General features: G+C 36.4%; 1 protein-coding gene across 11 annotated transcripts in view; it reads right to left on the bottom strand.

Annotated features, from left to right (window-relative positions):
* Positions 1 to 21,661, bottom strand: part of LOC141378611 (uncharacterized) — a 150,874-nt gene that overhangs the window by 37,157 nt on the left and 92,056 nt on the right. The window lies entirely within an intron of this gene.

The raw sequence follows: 21,661 nt of genomic DNA, 5'->3' as shown, positions 1-21,661 counted from the left end.
AAGATTAAAATTCAGTAATGTTGATCCTGGACCATCAAAATTAAAATTCAGTGATGTTGATCCTGGACCATCAAGATTAAAATTCACTGTTGTTGATCCTGGACCATCAAGATTAAAATTCAGTGATGGTGATCCTGGACCATCAAGATTAAAGTTCACTGATGTTGATCCTGGACCATCAAGATTCAGATTCACTGATGTTGATCCTGGACCATCAAGATTAAAATTCAGTGATGTTGATCCTGGACCATCAAGATTCAGATTCACTGATGTTGATCATGGACCATCAAGATTCAAATTCACTGATGTTGATCCTGGACCATCAAAATTAAAATTCAGTGATGTTGATCCTGGACCATCAAGATTAAAATTCACTGATGTTAATCCTGGACCATCAAGATTAAAATTTAGTGATGTTGATCCTGGACCATCAAGATAAAAGTTTACGGATGTTGATCCAGGATCAACAACAGTGAATTTTAATCTTGATGGTCCAGGATCAACATCACTGAATTTTTATCTTGATGGTCCAGTATCAACATCAGTGAATCTGAATCTTGATTGTCCAGGATCAACATCACTGAATTTTAATCTTGATGGTCCTGGATCAACATCCATAAACTTTTATCTTGATGGTCCAGGATCAACATCACTAAATTTGAATCTTGATGGTCCAGGATCAACATCAGTGAAATTTAATCTTGATGGTCCAGGATCAACATCACTGAATTTTAATTTTGATGGTCCAGGATCAACATCACTGAATTTTAATTTTGATGGTCCAGGATAAACATCAGTGAATCTGAATCTTGATGGTCCAGGATCAACATCACTGAATTTTTATCTTGATGTTCCAGGATCAACATTACTGAATTTTAATCTTGATGGTCCAAGATCAACATCAGTGAATTTTCATCTTGATGGTTCAGGATCAACATCACTGAATTTTAATTTTGATGGTCCAGGATCAACATCAGTGAATTTGAATCTTGATGGTCCAGGATCAACATCAGTGAATTTTAATCTTGATGGTCCAGGATCAACATCACTGAATTTTAATTTTGATGGTCCAGGATCAACATTAGTGAACCTTTATCTTGATGGTCCAGGATCAACATCACTGATCTTTAATCTTGATGATCCAGGATCAACGTCAGTGAATCTGAATCTTGATGGTCCAGGATCAACATCCCTGAATTTTAATCTTGATGGTCCAGGATCAACATCCCTGAATTTTAATCTTGATGGTCCAGGATCAACATCACTGAATTTCAATCTTGATGGTCCATGATCAACATCAGTGAACTTTAATCTTGATGGTCCAGGATCAACATCACTGAATTTTAATCTTGATGGTCCAGGATCAACATCATTGAATTTTAATCTTGATGGTCCAGGATCAACATCACTAAATTTTAATTTTGATGGTCCAGGATCAACATCACTGAATTTTAATCTTGATGGTCCAGGATCAACATTACTGAATTTTAATCTTGATGGACCAGGATCAACATCAATGAATTTGAATCTTGATGGACCAGGATTAACATCAGTAATTCTGAATCTTGATGGTCCAGGGTCAACATCACTGAATTTTTATCTTGATGGTAGAGGATCAACATTACTGAATTTTAATCTTGATGGTCCAGGATCAACATCACTGAATTTTTATCTTGATGGTCCAGGATCAACATCAGTGAACCTTTATCTTGATGGTCCAGGATCAACATCACTGAATTTTAATCTTGATGGTCCAGGATCAACATCACTTATCTTTAATCTTGATGATCCAGGATCAACATCAGTGAATCTGAATCTTGATGGTCCAGGATCAACATCACTGAATTTCAATCTTAATGGTCCATGATCAACATCATTGAATTTTAATTTTGATGGTCCAGGATCAACTTCAGTGAATTTTAATCTTGATGGTCCAGGATCAACATCACTGAATTTGAATTTTGATGGTCCAGGATCAACATCACTGAATTTTAATCTTGATGGTCCAGGATCAACATCAGTGAATCTGAATCTTGATGGTCCAGGATCAACATCCCTGAATTTTAATCTTGATGGTCCATGATCAACATCATTAAATTTTAATTTTGATGGTCCAGGATCAACACCAGTAAATCTGAATCTTGATGGTCCAGGATCAACATCACTGAATTTTTATATTGATGGTCCAGGATCAACATCAGTGAATTTTAATCTTGATGGTCCAGGATTAACATCACTGAATTTTAATTTTGATGGTCCAGGATCAACATCAGTGAATTGGAATCTTGATGGTCCAGGATCAACATCAGTGAATCTGAATCTTGATGGTCCAGGATCAACATCACTGAATTTTTATCTTGATGGTCCAGGATCAACATTACTGAATTTTAATCTTGATGGTCCAGGATCAACATCACTGAAATTTAATCTTGTTGGTCCAGGATCAACATCACTGAAATTTTATCTTAATGGTCATGGATCAACATCAGTGAATTTTAATCTTGATGGTCCAGGATCAACATCACTGAATTTTAATTTTGATGGTCCAGGATCAACATTAGTGAACCTTTATCTTGATGGTCCAGGATCAACATCACTGAATTTTAATCTTGATGGTCCAGGATCAACATCACTGATCTTTAATCTTGATGATCCAGGATCAACATCAGTGAATCTGAATCTTGATGGTCCAGGATCAACATCCCTGAATTTTAATCTTGATGGTCCAGGATCAACATCACTGAATTTCAATCTTGATGGTCCATGATCAACATCAGTGAACTTTAATCTTGATGGTCCAGGATCAACATCACTGAATTTTAATCTTGATGGTCCAGGATCAACATCAGTGAATCTGAATCTTGATGGTCCAGGATCAACATCACTGAATTTTTATCTTGATGGTCCAGGATCAACATCACTGAATTTCAATCTTGATGGTCCATGATCAACATCAGTGAACTTTAATCTTGATGGTCCAGGATCAACATCACTGAATTTTAATCTTGATGGTCCAGGATCAACATCATGGAATTTTAATCTTGATGATCCAGGATCAACATCACTGAATATTAATATTTATGGTCAAGGATCAACATCACTGAATTTTAATTTTGATGGTCCAGGATCAACATTAGTGAACCTTTATCTTGATGGTCCAGGATCAACATCACTGAATTTTAATCTTGATTGTCCAGGATCAACATCACTGATCTTTAATCTTGATGATCCAGGATCAACATCAGTGAATCTGAATCTTGATGGTCCAGGATCAACATCCCTGAATTTTAATCTTGATGGTCCAGGATCAACATCCCTGAATTTTAATCTTGATGGTCCAGGATCAACATCACTGAATTTTAATCTTGATGGTCCATGATCAACATCAGTGAACTTTAATCTTGATGGTCCAGGATCAACATCACTGAATTTTAATCTTGATGGTCCAGGATCAACATCAGTGAATCTGAATCTTGATGGTCCAGGATCAACATCACTGAATTTTTATCTTGATGGTCCAGGATCAACATTACTGAATTTTAATCTTGATGGTCCAGGATCAACAACAGTGAATTTTAATCTTGATGGTCCTGGATCAACATCCGTGAACTTTTATCTTGATGGTCCAGGATAAACATCACTAAATTTTAATCTTGATGGTCCAGGATCAACATCAGTGAATCTGAATCTTGATGGTCCAGGATCAACATCACTGAATTTTTATCTTGATGGTCCAGGATCAACAACAGTGAATTTTAATCTTGATGGTCCAGGATCAACATCACTGAATTTTAATTTTGATGGTCCAGGATCAACATTACTGAATTTTAATCTTGATGGTCCAGGATCAACATCAGTTAATTTGAATCTTGATGGTCCAGGATCAACATTAGTGAATTTTAATCTTGATGATCCAGGATCAACGTCAGTGAATCTGAATCTTGATGGTCCAGGATCAACATCCCTGAATTTTAATCTTGATGGTCCAGGATCAACATCCCTGAATTTTAATCTTGATGGTCCAGGATCAACATCACTGAATTTCAATCTTGATGGTCCATGATCAACATCAGTGAACTTTAATCTTGATGGTCCAGGATCAACATCACTGAAATTTAATCTTGTTGGTCCAGGATCAACATCACTGAATTTTTATCTTAATGGTCATGGATCAACATCAGTGAATTTTAATCTTGATGGTCCAGGATCAACATCACTGAATTTTAATTTTGATGGTCCAGGATCAACATTAGTGAACCTTTATCTTGATGGTCCTGGATCAACATCACTGAATTTTAATCTTGATGGTCCAGGATCAACATCACTGATCTTTAATCTTGATGATCCAGGATCAACATCAGTGAATCTGAATCTTGATGGTCCAGGATCAACATCCCTGAATTTTAATCTTGATGGTCCAGGATCAACATCACTTATCTTTAATCTTGATGATCCAGGATCAACATCAGTGAATCTGAATCTTGATGGTCCAGGATCAACATCACTGAATTTCAATCTTGATGGTCCATGATCAACATCATTGAATTTTAATTTTGATGGTCCAGGATCAACTTCAGTGAATTTTAATCTTGATGGTCCAGGATCAACATCACTGAATTTGAATTTTGATGGTCCAGGATCAACATCACTGAATTTTAATCTTGATGGTCCAGGATCAACATCAGTGAATCTGAATCTTGATGGTCCAGGATCAACATCCCTGAATTTTAATCTTGATGGTCCATGATCAACATCATTAAATTTTAATTTTGATGGTCCAGGATCAATATCAGTGAATTTGAATCTTTATGGTCCAGGATCAACATCAGTAAATCTGAATCTTGATGGTCCAGGATCAACATCACTGAATTTTTATATTGATGGTCCAGGATCAACATCACTGAATTTTAATTTTGATGGTCCAGGATCAACATCAGTGAATTGGAATCTTGATGGTCCAGGATCAACATCAGTGAATCTGAATCTTGATGGTCCAGGATCAACATCACAGAATTTTTATCTTGATGGTCCAGGATCAACATTACTGAATTTTAATCTTGATGGTCCAGGATCAACATCACTGAAATTTAATCTTGTTGGTCCAGGATCAACATCACTGAATTTTTATCTTAATGGTCATGGATCAACATCAGTGAATTTTAATCTTGATGGTCCAGGATCAACATCACTGAATTTTAATTTTGATGGTCCAGGATCAACATTAGTGAACCTTTATCTTGATGGTCCAGGATCAACATCACTGAATTTTAATCTTGATGGTCCAGGATCAACATCACTGATCTTTAATCTTGATGATCCAGGATCAACATCAGTGAATCTGAATCTTGATGGTCCAGGATCAACATCCCTGAATTTTAATCTTGATGGTCCAGGATCAACATCCCTGAATTTTAATCTTGATGGTCCAGGATCAACATCACTGAATTTCAATCTTGATGGTCCATGATCAACATCAGTGAACTTTAATCTTGATGGTCCAGGATCAACATCACTGAATTTTAATCTTGATGGTCCAGGATCAACATCAGTGAATCTGAATCTTGATGGTCCAGGATCAACATCACTGAATTTTTATCTTGATGGTCCAGGATCAACATCACTGAATTTCAATCTTGATGGTCCATGATCAACATCAGTGAACTTTAATCTTGATGGTCCAGGATCAACATCACTGAATTTTAATCTTGATGGTCCAGGATCAACATCATGGAATTTTAATCTTGATGGTCCATGATCAACATCAGTGAACTTTAATCTTGATGGTCCAGGATCAACATCACTGAATTTTAATCTTGATGGTCCAGGATCAACATCAGTGAATCTGAATCTTGATGGTCCAGGATCAACATCACTGAATTTTTATCTTGATGGTCCAGGATCAACATTACTGAATTTTAATCTTGATGGTCCAGGATCAACAACAGTGAATTTTAATCTTGATGGTCCTGGATCAACATCCGTGAACTTTTATCTTGATGGTCCAGGATAAACATCACTAAATTTTAATCTTGATGGTCCAGGATCAACATCAGTGAATCTGAATCTTGATGGTCCAGGATCAACATCACTGAATTTTTATCTTGATGGTCCAGGATCAACATTACTGAATTTTAATCTTGATGGTCCAGGATCAACAACAGTGAATTTTAATCTTGATGGTCCAGGATCAACATCACTGAATTTTAATTTTGATGGTCCAGGATCAACATTACTGAATTTTAATCTTGATGGTCCAGGATCAACATCAGTTAATTTGAATCTTGATGGTCCAGGATCAACATTAGTGAATTTTAATCTTGATGATCCAGGATCAACGTCAGTGAATCTGAATCTTGATGGTCCAGGATCAACATCCCTGAATTTTAATCTTGATGGTCCAGGATCAACATCCCTGAATTTTAATCTTGATGGTCCAGGATCAACATCACTGAATTTCAATCTTGATGGTCCATGATCAACATCAGTGAACTTTAATCTTGATGGTCCAGGATCAACATCACTGAATTTTAATCTTGATGGTCCTGGATCAACATCATTGAATTTTAATCTTGATGGTCCAGGATCAACATCACTAAATTTTAATTTTGATGGTCCAGGATCAACATCACTGAATTTTAATCTTGATGGTCCAGGATCAACATTACTGAATTTTAATCTTGATGGACCAGGATCAACATCAATGAATTTGAATCTTGATGGACCAGGATTAACATCAGTAATTCTGAATCTTGATGGTCCAGGGTCAACATCACTGAATTTTTATCTTGATGGTAGAGGATCAACATTACTGAATTTTAATCTTGATGGTCCAGGATCAACATCACTGAATTTTTATCTTGATGGTCCAGGATCAACATCAGTGAACCTTTATCTTGATGGTCCAGGATCAACATCACTGAATTTTAATCTTGATGGTCCAGGATCAACATCACTTATCTTTAATCTTGATGATCCAGGATCAACATCAGTGAATCTGAATCTTGATGGTCCAGGATCAACATCACTGAATTTCAATCTTGATGGTCCATGATCAACATCATTGAATTTTAATTTTGATGGTCCAGGATCAACTTCAGTGAATTTTAATCTTGATGGTCCAGGATCAACATCACTGAATTTGAATTTTGATGGTCCAGGATCAACATCACTGAATTTTAATCTTGATGGTCCAGGATCAACATCAGTGAATCTGAATCTTGATGGTCCAGGATCAACATCCCTGAATTTTAATCTTGATGGTCCATGATCAACATCATTAAATTTTAATTTTGATGGTCCAGGATCAATATCAGTGAATTTGAATCTTGATGGTCCAGGATCAACATCAGTAAATCTGAATCTTGATGGTCCAGGATCAACATCACTGAATTTTTATATTGATGGTCCAGGATCAACATCAGTGAATTTTAATCTTGATGGTCCAGGATTAACATCACTGAATTTTAATTTTGATGGTCCATGATCAACATCAGTGAATTGGAATCTTGATGGTCCAGGATCAACATCAGTGAATCTGAATCTTGATGGTCCAGGATCAACATCACTGAATTTTTATCTTGATGGTCCAGGATCAACATTACTGAATTTTAATCTTGATGGTCCAGGATCAACATCACTGAAATTTAATCTTGTTGGTCCAGGATCAACATCACTGAATTTTTATCTTAATGGTCATGGATCAACATCAGTGAATTTTAATCTTGATGGTCCAGGATCAACATCACTGAATTTTAATTTTGATGGTCCAGGATCAACATTAGTGAACCTTTATCTTGATGGTCCTGGATCAACATCACTGAATTTTAATCTTGATGGTCCAGGATCAACATCACTGATCTTTAATCTTGATGATCCAGGATCAACATCAGTGAATCTGAATCTTGATGGTCCAGGATCAACATCCCTGAATTTTAATCTTGATGGTCCAGGATCAACATCACTTATCTTTAATCTTGATGATCCAGGATCAACATCAGTGAATCTGAATCTTGATGGTCCAGGATCAACATCACTGAATTTCAATCTTGATGGTCCATGATCAACATCATTGAATTTTAATTTTGATGGTCCAGGATCAACTTCAGTGAATTTTAATCTTGATGGTCCAGGATCAACATCACTGAATTTGAATTTTGATGGTCCAGGATCAACATCACTGAATTTTAATCTTGATGGTCCAGGATCAACATCAGTGAATCTGAATCTTGATGGTCCAGGATCAACATCCCTGAATTTTAATCTTGATGGTCCATGATCAACATCATTAAATTTTAATTTTGATGGTCCAGGATCAATATCAGTGAATTTGAATCTTGATGGTCCAGGATCAACATCAGTAAATCTGAATCTTGATGGTCCAGGATCAACATCACTGAATTTTTATATTGATGGTCCAGGATCAACATCAGTGAATTTTAATCTTGATGGTCCAGGATTAACATCACTGAATTTTAATTTTGATGGTCCAGGATCAACATCACTGAATTTTAATCTTGATGGTCCAGGATCAACATCACTTATCTTTAATCTTGATGATCCAGGATCAACATCAGTGAATCTGAATCTTGATGGTCCAGGATCAACATCATTGAATTTCAATCTTGATGGTCCATGATCAACATCATTGAATTTTAATTTTGATGGTCCAGGATCAACTTCAGTGAATTTTAATTTTGATGGTCCAGGATCAACATTAGTGAACCTTTATCTTGATGGTCCAGGATCAACATCACTGAATTTTAATCTTGATGGTCCAGGATCAACATCACTGATCTTTAATCTTGATGATCCAGGATCAACATCAGTGAATCTGAATCTTGATGGTCCAGGATCAACATCCCTGAATTTTAATCTTGATGGTCCAGGATCAACATCCCTGAATTTTAATCTTGATGGTCCAGGATCAACATTACTGAATTTCAATCTTGATGGTCCATGATCAACATCAGTGAACTTTAATCTTGATGGTCCAGGATCAACATCACTGAATTTTAATCTTGATGGTCCAGGATCAACATCAGTGAATCTGAATCTTGATGGTCCAGGATCAACATCACTGAATTTTTATCTTGATGGTCCAGGATCAACATCACTGAATTTCAATCTTGATGGTCCATGATCAACATCAGTGAACTTTAATCTTGATGGTCCAGGATCAACATCACTGAATTTTAATCTTGATGGTCCAGGATCAACATCATTGAATTTTAATCTTGATGATCCAGGATCAACATCACTGAATTTTAATTTTTATGGTCCAGGATCAACATCACTGAATTTTAATTTTGATGGTCCAGGATCAACATTAGTGAACCTTTATCTTGATGGTCCAGGATCAACATCACTGAATTTTAATCTTGTTTGTCCAGGATCAACATCACTGATCTTTAATCTTGATGATCCAGGATCAACATCAGTGAATCTGAATCTTGATGGTCCAGGATCAACATCCCTGAATTTTAATCTTGATGGTCCAGGATCAACATCCCTGAATTTTAATCTTGATGGTCCAGGATCAACATCACTGAATTTTAATCTTGATGGTCCATAATCAACATCAGTGAACTTTAATCTTGATGGTCCAGGATCAACATCACTGAATTTTAATCTTGATGGTCCAGGATCAACATCAGTGAATCTGAATCTTGATGGTCCAGGATCAACATCACTGAATTTTTATCTTGATGGTCCAGGATCAACATTACTGAATTTTAATCTTGATGGTCCAGGATCAACAACAGTGAATTTTAATCTTGATGGTCCTGGATCAACATCCGTGAACTTTTATCTTGATGGTCCAGGATAAACATCACTAAATTTTAATCTTGATGGTCCAGGATCAACATCAGTGAATCTGAATCTTGATGGTCCAGGATCAACATCACTGAATTTTTATCTTGATGGTCCAGGATCAACATTACTGAATTTTAATCTTGATGGTCCAGGATCAACAACAGTGAATTTTAATCTTGATGGTCCAGGATCAACATCACTGAATTTTAATTTTGATGGTCCAGGATCAACATTACTGAATTTTAATATTGATGGTCCAGGATCAACATCAGTTAATTTGAATCTTGATGGTCCAGGATCAACATTAGTGAATTTTAATCTTTATGGTCCAGGATCAACATCAGTGAATTTTAATCTTGATGGTCCAGGATCAACATCAGTGAATTTGAATCTTGATGGTCCAGTATCAACATCAGTGAATCTGAATCTTGATTGTCCAGGATCAACATCACTGAATTTTAATCTTGATGGTCCTGGATCAACATCACTGAATTTCAATCTTGATGGTCCAGGATCAACATCAGTGAATTTTAATCTTGATGGTCCAGGATCAACATCACTGAATTTTAATTTTGATGGTCCAGGATCAACATCAGTGAATTTGAATCTTGATGGTCCAGGATTAACATCACTGAATTTTTATTTTGATGGTCCAGGATCAACATCAGTGAATTTGAATTTTGATGGTCCAGGATCAACATTAGTGAACCTTTATCTTGATGGTCCAGGATCAACATCACTGAATTTTAATCTTGATTGTCCAGGATCAACATCACTGATCTTTAATCTTGATGATCCAGGATCAACATCAGTGAATCTGAATCTTGATGGTCCAGGATCAACATCCCTGAATTTTAATCTTGATGGTCCAGGATCAACATCCCTGAATTTTAATCTTGATGGTCCAGGATCAACATCACTGAATTTCAATCTTGATGGTCCATGATCAACATCAGTGAACTTTAATCTTGATGGTCCAGGATCAACATCACTGAATTTTATTCTTGATGGTCCAGGATCAACATCAGTGAATCTGAATCTTGATGGTCCAGGATCAACATCACTGAATTTCTATCTTGATGGTCCAGGATCAACATCACTGAATTTTAATCTTGATGGTCCAGGATCAATATCATTGAATTTTAATCTTGATGGTCCAGGATCAACATCACTGATCTTTAATCTTGATGATCCAGGATCAACATCAGTGAATCTGAATCTTGATGGTCCAGGATCAACATCCCTGAATTTTAATCTTGATGGTCCAGGATCAACATCACTGAATTTCAATCTTGATGGTCCATGATCAACATCAGTGAACTTTAATCTTGATGGTCCAGGATCAACATCAGTGAATCTTAATCTTGATGGTCCAGGATCAACATCACTGAATTTTTATCTTGATGGTCCAGGATCAACATTACTGAATTTTAATCTTGATGGTCCAGGATCAACATCAGTGAATTTGAATCTTGATGGTCCAGGATCAACATCAGTGAATCTGAATCTTGATGGTCCAGGATCAACATTAGTGAATTTTAATCTTGATGGTCCAGGATCAACATCAGTGAATTTGAATCTTGATGGTCCAGTATCAACATCAGTGAATCTGAATCTTGATTGTCCAGGATCAACATCACTGAATTTTAATCTTGATGGTCCTGGATCAACATCCGTAAACTTTTATCTTGATGGTCCAGGATCAACATCACTAAATTTTAATCTTAATGGTCCAGGATCAACATCAGTGAATTTTAATCTTGATGGTCCAGGATCAACATCACTGAATTTTAATTTTGATGGTCCAGGATCAACATCAGTGAATTTGAATCTTGATGGTCCAGGATCAACATCAGTGAATCTGAATCTTGATGGTCCAGGATCAACAACACTGAATTTTTATCTTGATGGTAAAAATTCATCAGTGAATTTTAATCTTGATGGTCCAGGATTAACATCACTGAATTTTAATTTTGATGGTCCAGGATCAACATCAGTGAACTTGAATTTTGATGGTCCAGGATCAACATTAGTGAACCTTTATCTTTATGGTCCAGGATCAACATTACTGAATTTTAATCTTGATGGTCCAGGATCAACATCAGTGAATCTGAATCTTGATGGTCCAGGATCAACATCCCTGAATTTTAATCTTGATGGTCCATGATCAACATCATTAAATTTTAATTTTGATGGTCCAGGATCAATATCAGTGAATTTGAATCTTGATGGTCCAGGATCAACATCAGTAAATCTGAATCTTGATGGTCCAGGATCAACATCACTGAATTTTTATATTGATGGTCCAGGATCAACATCAGTGAATTTTAATCTTGATGGTCCAGGATTAACATCACTGAATTTTAATTTTGATGGTCCAGGATCAACATCACTGAATTTTAATCTTGATGGTCCAGGATCAACATCACTTATCTTTAATCTTGATGATCCAGGATCAACATCAGTGAATCTGAATCTTGATGGTCCAGGATCAACATCATTGAATTTCAATCTTGATGGTCCATGATCAACATCATTGAATTTTAATTTTGATGGTCCAGGATCAACTTCAGTGAATTTTAATTTTGATGGTCCAGGATCAACATTAGTGAACCTTTATCTTGATGGTCCAGGATCAACATCACTGAATTTTAATCTTGATGGTCCAGGATCAACATCACTGATCTTTAATCTTGATGATCCAGGATCAACATCAGTGAATCTGAATCTTGATGGTCCAGGATCAACATCCCTGAATTTTAATCTTGATGGTCCAGGATCAACATCCCTGAATTTTAATCTTGATGGTCCAGGATCAACATCACTGAATTTCAATCTTGATGGTCCATGATCAACATCAGTGAACTTTAATCTTGATGGTCCAGGATCAACATCACTGAATTTTAATCTTGATGGTCCAGGATCAACATCAGTGAATCTGAATCTTGATGGTCCAGGATCAACATCACTGAATTTTTATCTTGATGGTCCAGGATCAACATCACTGAATTTCAATCTTGATGGTCCATGATCAACATCAGTGAACTTTAATCTTGATGGTCCAGGATCAACATCACTGAATTTTAATCTTGATGGTCCAGGATCAACATCATTGAATTTTAATCTTGATGATCCAGGATCAACATCACTGAATTTTAATTTTTATGGTCCAGGATCAACATCACTGAATTTTAATTTTGATGGTCCAGGATCAACATTAGTGAACCTTTATCTTGATGGTCCAGGATCAACATCACTGAATTTTAATCTTGTTTGTCCAGGATCAACATCACTGATCTTTAATCTTGATGATCCAGGATCAACATCAGTGAATCTGAATCTTGATGGTCCAGGATCAACATCCCTGAATTTTAATCTTGATGGTCCAGGATCAACATCCCTGAATTTTAATCTTGATGGTCCAGGATCAACATCACTGAATTTTAATCTTGATGGTCCATAATCAACATCAGTGAACTTTAATCTTGATGGTCCAGGATCAACATCACTGAATTTTAATCTTGATGGTCCAGGATCAACATCAGTGAATCTGAATCTTGATGGTCCAGGATCAACATCACTGAATTTTTATCTTGATGGTCCAGGATCAACATTACTGAATTTTAATCTTGATGGTCCAGGATCAACAACAGTGAATTTTAATCTTGATGGTCCTGGATCAACATCCGTGAACTTTTATCTTGATGGTCCAGGATAAACATCACTAAATTTTAATCTTGATGGTCCAGGATCAACATCAGTGAATCTGAATCTTGATGGTCCAGGATCAACATCACTGAATTTTTATCTTGATGGTCCAGGATCAACATTACTGAATTTTAATCTTGATGGTCCAGGATCAACAACAGTGAATTTTAATCTTGATGGTCCAGGATCAACATCACTGAATTTTAATTTTGATGGTCCAGGATCAACATTACTGAATTTTAATATTGATGGTCCAGGATCAACATCAGTTAATTTGAATCTTGATGGTCCAGGATCAACATTAGTGAATTTTAATCTTTATGGTCCAGGATCAACATCAGTGAATTTTAATCTTGATGGTCCAGGATCAACATCAGTGAATTTGAATCTTGATGGTCCAGTATCAACATCAGTGAATCTGAATCTTGATTGTCCAGGATCAACATCACTGAATTTTAATCTTGATGGTCCTGGATCAACATCACTGAATTTCAATCTTGATGGTCCAGGATCAACATCAGTGAATTTTAATCTTGATGGTCCAGGATCAACATCACTGAATTTTAATTTTGATGGTCCAGGATCAACATCAGTGAATTTGAATCTTGATGGTCCAGGATTAACATCACTGAATTTTTATTTTGATGGTCCAGGATCAACATCAGTGAATTTGAATTTTGATGGTCCAGGATCAACATTAGTGAACCTTTATCTTGATGGTCCAGGATCAACATCACTGAATTTTAATCTTGATTGTCCAGGATCAACATCACTGATCTTTAATCTTGATGATCCAGGATCAACATCAGTGAATCTGAATCTTGATGGTCCAGGATCAACATCCCTGAATTTTAATCTTGATGGTCCAGGATCAACATCCCTGAATTTTAATCTTGATGGTCCAGGATCAACATCACTGAATTTCAATCTTGATGGTCCATGATCAACATCAGTGAACTTTAATCTTGATGGTCCAGGATCAACATCACTGAATTTTATTCTTGATGGTCCAGGATCAACATCAGTGAATCTGAATCTTGATGGTCCAGGATCAACATCACTGAATTTCTATCTTGATGGTCCAGGATCAACATCACTGAATTTTAATCTTGATGGTCCAGGATCAATATCATTGAATTTTAATCTTGATGGTCCAGGATCAACATCACTGATCTTTAATCTTGATGATCCAGGATCAACATCAGTGAATCTGAATCTTGATGGTCCAGGATCAACATCCCTGAATTTTAATCTTGATGGTCCAGGATCAACATCACTGAATTTCAATCTTGATGGTCCATGATCAACATCAGTGAACTTTAATCTTGATGGTCCAGGATCAACATCAGTGAATCTTAATCTTGATGGTCCAGGATCAACATCACTGAATTTTTATCTTGATGGTCCAGGATCAACATTACTGAATTTTAATCTTGATGGTCCAGGATCAACATCAGTGAATTTGAATCTTGATGGTCCAGGATCAACATCAGTGAATCTGAATCTTGATGGTCCAGGATCAACATTAGTGAATTTTAATCTTGATGGTCCAGGATCAACATCAGTGAATTTGAATCTTGATGGTCCAGTATCAACATCAGTGAATCTGAATCTTGATTGTCCAGGATCAACATCACTGAATTTTAATCTTGATGGTCCTGGATCAACATCCGTAAACTTTTATCTTGATGGTCCAGGATCAACATCACTAAATTTTAATCTTAATGGTCCAGGATCAACATCAGTGAATTTTAATCTTGATGGTCCAGGATCAACATCACTGAATTTTAATTTTGATGGTCCAGGATCAACATCAGTGAATTTGAATCTTGATGGTCCAGGATCAACATCAGTGAATCTGAATCTTGATGGTCCAGGATCAACAACACTGAATTTTTATCTTGATGGTAAAAATTCATCAGTGAATTTTAATCTTGATGGTCCAGGATTAACATCACTGAATTTTAATTTTGATGGTCCAGGATCAACATCAGTGAACTTGAATTTTGATGGTCCAGGATCAACATTAGTGAACCTTTATCTTTATGGTCCAGGATCAACATTACTGAATTTTAATCTTGATTGTCCAGGATCAACATCACTGATCTTTAATCTTGATGATCCAGGATCAACATCAGTGAATCTGAATCTTGATGGTCCAGGATCAACATCCCTGAATTTTAATCTTGATGGTCCAGGATCAACATCCCTGAATTTTAGTCTTGATGGTCCAGGATCAACATCACTGAATTTCAATCTTGATGGTCCATGATCAACATCAGTGAACTTTAATCTTGATGGTCCAGGATCAACATCACTGAATTTTAATTTTGATGGTCCTGGATCAACATCCGTAAACTTTTATCTTGATGGTCCAGGATCAGCATCACTAAATTTTAATCTTGATGGTCCAGGATTAACATCACTGAATTTTAATTTTGATGGTCCAGGATCAACATCAGTGAATTTGAATCTTGATGGTCCAGGATCAACATCAGTGAATCTGAATCTTGATGGTCCAGGATCAACATCCCTGAAATTTAATCTTGATGGTCCAGGATCAACATCACTGAATTTCAATCTTGATGGTCCATGATCAACATCAGTGAACTTTAATCTTGATGGTCCAGGATCAACATCACTGAATTTTAATCTTGATGGTCCAGGATCAACATCAGTGAATCTGAATCTTGATGGTCCAGGATCAACATTACTGAATTTTAATCTTGATGGTCCCGGATCAACAACAGTGAATTTTAATCTTGATGGTCCAGGATCAACATCACTGAATTTTAATTTTGATGGTCCAGGATCAACATTACTGAATTTTAATCTTGATGGTCCAGGATCAACATCATTGAATTTTAATCTTGATGGTCCAGGATCAACATCACTGAATTTTAATTTTGATAGTCCAGGATCAACATCACTGAATTTTAATCTTGATGGTCCAGGATCAACATCACTGAATTTTAAGTTTGATGGTCCAGGATCAACATTACTGAATTTTAATCTTGATGGTCCAGGATCAACATCAATGAATTTGAATCTTGATGGTCCAGGATCAACATCAGTGAATCTGAATCTTGATGGTCCAGGGTCAACATCACTGAATTTTTATCTTGATGGTCCAGGATCAACATTACTGAATTTTGATCTTGATGGTCCAGGATCAACATCAGTGAATCTAAATCTTGATGGTCCAGGATCAAAATTAGTGAATTTTAATCATGATGGTCCAGGATCAACATCAGTGAATTTGAATCTTGATGGTCCAGGATCAACATCACTGAATTTTAATCTTGATGGTCCTGGATCAACATCCGTGAACTTTTATCTTGATGGTCCAGGATAAACATCACTAAATTTTAATCTTGATGGTCCAGGATCAACATCAGTGAATCTGAATCTTGATGGTCCAGGATCAACATCACTGAATTTTTATCTTGATGGTCCAGGATCAACATTACTGAATTTTAATCTTGATGGTCCAGGATCAACAACAGTGAATTTTAATCTTGATGGTCCAGGATCAACAACAGTGAATTTTAATCTTGATGGTCCAGGATCAACATCACTGAATTTTAATTTTGATGGTCCAGGATCAACATTACTGAATTTTAATCTTGATGGTCCAGGATCAACATCAGTTAATTTGGATCTTGATGGTCCAGGATCAACATTAGTGAATTTTAATCTTGATGGTCCAGGATCAACATCAGTGAATTTTAATCTTGATGGTCCAGGATCAACATCAGTGAATTTGAATCTTGATGGTCCAGTATCAACATCAGTGAATCTGAATCTTGATTGTCCAGGATCAACATCACTGAATTTTAATCTTGATGGTCCTGGATCAACATCACTGAATTTCAATCTTGATGGTCCATGATCAACATCAGTGAACTTTAATCTTGATGGTCCAGGATCAACATCAGTGAATTTTAATCTTGATGGTCCAGGATCAACATCACTGAATTTTAATTTTGATGGTCCAGGATCAACATCAGTGAATTTGAATCTTGATGGTCCAGGATTAACATCACTGAATTTTTATTTTGATGGTCCAGGATCAACATCAGTGAATTTGAATTTTGATGGTCCAGGATCAACATTAGTGAACCTTTATCTTGATGGTCCAGGATCAACATCACTGAATTTTAATCTTGATTGTCCAGGATCAACATCACTGATCTTTAATCTTGATGATCCAGGATCAACATCAGTGAATCTGAATCTTGATGGTCCAGGACCAATATCCCTGAATTTTAATCTTGATGGTCCAGGATCAACATCCCTGAATTTTAATCTTGATGGTCCAGGATCAACATCACTGAATTTCAATCTTGATGGTCCATGATCAACATCAGTGAACTTTAATCTTGATGGTCCAGGATCAACATCACTGAATTTTATTCTTGATGGTCCAGGATCAACATCAGTGAATCTGAATCTTGATGGTCCAGGATCAACATTACTGAATTTTAATCTTGATGGTCCAGGATCAATATCATTGAATTTTAATCTTAATGGTCCAGGATCAACATCACTGAATTTTAATCTTGATGGTCCAGGATCAACATCACTGATCTTTAATCTTGATGATCCAGGATCAACATCAGTGAATCTGAATCTTGATGGTCCAGGATCAACATCCCTGAATTTTAATCTTGATGGTCCAGGATCAACATCACTGAATTTCAATCTTGATCGTCCATGATCAACATCAGTGAACTTTAATCTTGATGGTCCAGGATCAACATCAGTGAATCTTAATCTTGATGGTCCAGGATCAACATCACTGAATTTTTATCTTGATGGTCCAGGATCAACATTACTGAATTTTAATCTTGATGGTCCAGGATCAACATCAGTGAATTTGAATCTTGATGGTCCAGGATCAACATCAGTGAATCTGAATCTTGATGGTCCAGGATCAACATTAGTGAATTTTAATCTTGATGGTCCAGGATCAACATTACTGAATTTTAATCTTGATGGTCCAGGATCAACATCAATGAATTTGAATCTTGATGGTCCAGGATCAACATCAGTGAATCTGAATCTTGATGGTCCAGGGTCAACATCACTGAATTTTTATCTTGATGGTCCAGGATCAACATTACTGAATTTTGATCTTGATGGTCCAGGATCAACATCAGTGAATCTAAATCTTGATGGTCCAGGATCAAAATTAGTGAATTTTAATCTTGATGGTCCAGGATCAACATCAGTGAATTTGAATCTTGATGGTCCAGGATCAACATCACTGAATTTTAATCTTGATGGTCCTGGATCAACATCCATGAACTTTTATCTTGATGGTCCAGGATAAACATCACTAAATTTTAATCTTGATGGTCCAGGATCAACATCAGTGAATCTGAATCTTGATGGTCCAGGATCAACATCACTGAATTTTTATCTTGATGGTCCAGGATCAACATTACTGAATTTTAATCTTGATGGTCCAGGATCAACAACAGTGAATTTTAATCTTGATGGTCCTGGATCAACATCACTGAATTTTAATTTTGATGGTCCAGGATCAACATTACTGAATTTTAATCTTGATGGTCCAGGATCAACATCAGTTAATTTGAATCTTGATGGTCCAGGATCAACATTAGTGAATTTTAATCTTGATGGTCCAGGATCAACATCACTGAATTTTATTCTTGATGGTCCAGGATCAACATCAGTGAATCTGAATCTTGATGGTCCAGGATCAACATCACTGAATTTTAATCTTGATGGTCCAGGATCAATATCATTGAATTTTAATCTTGATGGTCCAGGATCAACATCACTGAATTTTAATCTTGATGGTCCAGGATCAACATCACTGATCTTTAATCTTGATGATCCAGGATCAACATCAGTGAATCTGAATCTTGATGGTCCAGGATCAACATCCCTGAATTTTAATCTTGATGGTCCAGGATCAACATCACTGAATTTCAATCTTGATGGTCCATGATCAACATCAGTGAACTTTAATCTTGATGGTCCAGGATCAACATCAGTGAATCTTAATCTTGATGGTCCAGGATCAACATCACTGAATTTTTATCTTGATGGTCCAGGATCAACATTACTGAATTTTAATCTTGATGGTCCAGGATCAACATCAGTGAATTTGAATTTTGATGGTCCAGGATCAACATCAGTGAATCTGAATCTTGATGGTCCAGGATCAACATCAGTTAATTTGAATCTTGATGGTCCAGGATCAACATTAGTGAATTTTAATCTTGATGGTCCAGGATCAACATCAGTGAATTTTAATCTTGATGGTCCAGGATCAACATCAGTGAATTTGAATCTTGATGGTCCAGTATCAACATCAGTGAATCTGAATCTTGATTGTCCAGGATCAACATCACTGAATTTTAATCTTGATGGTCCAGGATCAACAACAGTGAATTTTAATCTTGATGGTCCTGGATCAACATCCGTGAACTTTTATCTTGATGGTCCAGGATAAACATCACTAAATTTTAATCTTGATGGTCCAGGATCAACATCAGTGAATCTGAATCTTGATGGTCCAGGATCAACATCACTGAATTTTTATCTTGATGGTCCAGGATCAACATTACTGAATTTTAATCTTGATGGTCCAGGATCAACAACAGTGAATTTTAATCTTGATGGTCCAGGATCAACATCACTGAATTTTAATTTTGATGGTCCAGGATCAACATTACTGAATTTTAATATTGATGGTCCAGGATCAACATCAGTTAATTTGAATCTTGATGGTCCAGGATCAACATTAGTGAATTTTAATCTTTATGGTCCAGGATCAACATCAGTGAATTTTAATCTTGATGGTCCAGGATCAACATCAGTGAATTTGAATCTTGATGGTCCAGTATCAACATCAGTGAATCTGAATCTTGATTGTCCAGGATCAACATCACTGAATTTTAATCTTGATGGTCCTGGATCAACATCACTGAATTTCAATCTTGATGGTCCAGGATCAACATCAGTGAATTTTAATCTTGATGGTCCAGGATCAACATCACTGAATTTTAATTTTGATGGTCCAGGATCAACATCAGTGAATTTGAATCTTGATGGTCCAGGATTAACATCACTGAATTTTTATTTTGATGGTCCAGGATCAACATCAGTGAATTTGAATTTTGATGGTCCAGGATCAACATTAGTGAACCTTTATCTTGATGGTCCAGGATCAACATCACTGAATTTTAATCTTGATTGTCCAGGATCAACATCACTGATCTTTAATCTTGATGATCCAGGATCAACATCAGTGAATCTGAATCTTGATGGTCCAGGATCAACATCCCTGAATTTTAATCTTGATGGTCCAGGATCAACATCCCTGAATTTTAATCTTGATGGTCCAGGATCAACATCACTGAATTTCAATCTTGATGGTCCATGATCAACATCAGTGAACTTTAATCTTGATGGTCCAGGATCAACATCACTGAATTTTATTCTTGATGGTCCAGGATCAACATCAGTGAATCTGAATCTTGATGGTCCAGGATCAACATCACTGAATTTCTATCTTGATGGTCCAGGATCAACATCACTGAATTTTAATCTTGATGGTCCAGGATCAATATCATTGAATTTTAATCTTGATGGTCCAGGATCAACATCACTGATCTTTAATCTTGATGATCCAGGATCAACATCAGTGAATCTGAATCTTGATGGTCCAGGATCAACATCCCTGAATTTTAATCTTGATGGTCCAGGATCAACATCACTGAATTTCAATCTTGATGGTCCATGATCAACATCAGTGAACTTTAATCTTGATGGTCCAGGATCAACATCAGTGAATCTTAATCTTGATGGTCCAGGATCAACATCACTGAATTTTTATCTTGATGGTCCAGGATCAACATTACTGAATTTTAATCTTGATGGTCCAGGATCAACATCAGTGAATTTGAATCTTGATGGTCCAGGATCAACATCAGTGAATCTGAATCTTGATGGTCCAGGATCAACATTAGTGAATTTTAATCTTGATGGTCCAGGATCAACATCAGTGAATTTGAATCTTGATGGTCCAGTATCAACATCAGTGAATCTGAATCTTGATTGTCCAGGATCAACATCACTGAATTTTAATCTTGATGGTCCTGGA

This window comes from Danio rerio, chromosome 17 (genome assembly GCF_052040795.2).
Source record: "Danio rerio strain M-AB ecotype USA chromosome 17, GRCz13ab, whole genome shotgun sequence".
In the NCBI taxonomy this organism is placed as follows: Eukaryota; Metazoa; Chordata; class Actinopteri; order Cypriniformes; family Danionidae; genus Danio; species Danio rerio.
This window is presented reverse-complemented; position numbering and strand designations above follow the sequence as displayed.